This window comes from Myotis brandtii, unplaced genomic scaffold (genome assembly GCF_000412655.1).
Source record: "Myotis brandtii unplaced genomic scaffold, ASM41265v1 scaffold929, whole genome shotgun sequence".
Lineage (NCBI taxonomy): Eukaryota > Metazoa > Chordata > Mammalia > Chiroptera > Vespertilionidae > Myotis > Myotis brandtii.
The window spans coordinates 392280-395526 of NW_005371832.1; positions in this window are offsets into that span (position 1 = coordinate 392280).

Consider the following 3247-nt stretch of genomic DNA (forward strand, 5'->3'; position numbering starts at 1 on the left):
AAAAAAAGGAACATATGTAATACTCTTTTTAAAACTTTAAGAAATAAAAATTATAAAAAAAAATTGATTTTAGACACAACTTATCTAGTTCCTGAAAACAAAATATATTGGTAATTTTAAGATACAAATAAGTTTATAAATTGATTCAGAGAGAATGCACTTTTGTGTCATGTTGAATTTTTCTTCCAAAGAACATGGTATATATTTCCATTGTTCAGTTATGTTTTTGTGTCCACAATAGTGTTTAAATTTTTCCTCATGTCCCTGCCTGCCCCTCGCTCCCTCCCTCCCTCCCTGCTTCCCTCGCTCCTTCCCTCCCTCCCTCCCAGCCCGAAAAAAAAATAAAATAAAATAAATAAATTTTTCCTCATAAAGATGTATATTTCTTGTTACATTTATTCTTAAGTAGTTTATCTATTTGTTGTTGTTTGCTATTGCAGATGTGGTCTTTATTTCCATTGTATTTTTTTTTACTGGTATTGTTTAATATGGGGAAGTTATTCATTGCTGTATATTAATTTTATATCCTGCAATTCACTGGATTATATTACTATTTGTAGTAATTTTTCAGTTGATTCTCTTAAATATAAATATTTATCATTTGAAAATAGTGACAATTTTTTACCATCTCTTTTTAAAATCCTTGCCTGGCTGGTATAGCTCAGTGGTTGAGTGTTGTCCCATGGACCAAGAGGTCCTGGGTTTGATTCCCAGTCAGGGCACATGCCCAGGTTGCGGGCTCGATCCCCAGTGTGGGGTATGCAGGAGGTAGCCGATCAATGATTCTCTCTCATCATTGATGTTTCTCTCTCTCCCTCTTCCTTCCTCTCTGAAGTCAATAAAAATATATTTTAAAAAATCCTCATCTGAGGACATTTTTCAATTGACTTTTAGAGAGAGGAGAAGGGAGGGAGGGAGAGAGAGAGAGAGAGAAAGAGAGAGAGAGACTTGTTGTTTCTCTTATTTATGCATTCACTGGTTGATTCTTGTATGTGCCTGACTGGAGTTCAAACCCCCAACCTTGGCATATCAGGAGACACTCTAACCAACTGAGCTACCTGACCAAGGCCTCTCATTTACAATTCTTATACTTTCTCTTGCCTAATTGTATTTGTTAATATCTTTAGGACAATATTAAATAGATCCCCTAAATCAAACACACACACACACACACACACACACACACACACACACACACAATCATGCAGGAAAATATAAGCAAATATTTGTCACCCGTGGGGTAGAAAAAATTCTCTAACGCAGGACATACTCACAAAAGGCTTTACTGAAAAGATTGATAAATTTGATCCTCAAAATAACACCTTACTTATTCTTATAAAATGTACCAAAACCAAAGTGAAAGACAAAACAAGAGGCTAGAAGAAAAGATTTGCATCATATATACAGTAACAAAAAATTAATATTACAAATATGTTAGGCAGTCAGCAAGAAAAAAAGCAATTCAATAAAACATCAGAGGTGATAAAGACAGAAAACAAAAAGCCAATAAAGATGTTAAAAGATATCTTTTATAGTTAATCAGGGATTTGCAAATCTTAACAACAATAAGATACTATTTCTTAACTGTGATGTAGACTAGAATTTTATCTTGATTATATCACGTGCAGTCAAAGACATAGAAAATTGTTATTTTATATTCAGTTGTTGGGAGTTTAAATTCATATAATCTTTTGGAGAGATAATATAGTGATATCAAAATTCTAAAACTGCATACACTTTTATGTAAGAATGCTTACACAGCATGCACTGGAAGTATATATGCTCATATGACAAAAAGGTCTAGAATAATAAAAATTTAAAACAAACCAACTATAAATGGTAAAATGGTTAAATAATCTGTAGATTGTACATGTACATAAGGATGTATGTACAATAATGTTCATTGCATCACTGTTTATAGTAGCAAATAGTCAAACCAACCTAAATGACAACCATGGGGGAATGGGTAGATAAAATGTGGTCTAATCATACAATAGATTACTATGCAACAGTTAAAATGAATACACTCTGTACACATGAATATATGTGTCTGTTAATTTCCATAAGTATTTTGTCATTTATTATTTTATTTGTTAATCCTCAGCTGAGGATATTTTTCCCATTGACTTTGGGAGAGTGAAGGGAGGGAGAGACGGGAAAGAAGAGAGAGAGAGAGAAACATCGATGTGAGAGGGATACATCGATTGGTTGCCTTCCGTAGGTGCTCCAACTGCAGTGATGGCGAACCTTTTGAGCTCGGCGTGTCAGCATTTTGAAAAACCCTAGCTTAACTCTGGTGCTGTGTCACATATAGAAATTTTTTGATATTTGCAACCATAGTAAAACAAAGATTTATATTTTTGATATTTATTTTATATATTTAAATGCCATTTAATAAAGAAAAATCAACCAAGAAAATGAGTTCGTGTGTCACCTCTGACACGCGTGTCATAGGTTCGCCATCACTGAACTAGGGCATTGATGGAACCTGCAACCCAGGTACATGCCCTTGACCAGGAATCAAACTGTGACCTCCTGGTTCATGGGTTGATGCTCACCACGGAGCAACACCAGCTGGGCTGAATGACCTAATTTTATACAAGGGTTTCAAATAGATTGGATATCACCCAATTTCTCATCAACTCATTACTTTTGGAAAATATTTTCCCACAAAAAAAAATGCTCTTTTATTCAACAGAAACATAATTGCACTCTATAAATGAGTTTTCAGGACAGAATTCATGACCTGGCCAATGGAGGAAGGCTCCCTACTTAAGACATGAATAGCTCCTTGTCCACCTCACTATTTATTTTAAATGTTGTTATTGATCTTTTTAGGGAGAGGTACAAGGAGACGGGAGAGAGAAACATCATGAATCAGCTGCCTCCTGCACAGGGATTGAATCCAAAACCCAGGTATGTGCCCTGGCCAGGAATGAAACCAGTGACCTCTAGTGCATGGGTCCGTGGTCAACCACTAAGCCACACCAGGTAGTCAAGGTAATGGAAAGCAAGGATCTGAGACCAAGATTACCATATCCAGCAAGGCTATCATTCAAAATAGACAGTCAAATAAAGAGCTTCCCAGACAAAAATAGGCTAAAGGAGTTCATCACCACTAAGCCAGCATTACAAGATATGCTAAAGGGATTGCTGTAAGGGATTGCTGAGAAGAAGAAATAGAGAGAGAGAAACCTAGCCATACAGAATTAAAATGGCTATAAATAAGTACCTCTCAATAATAACC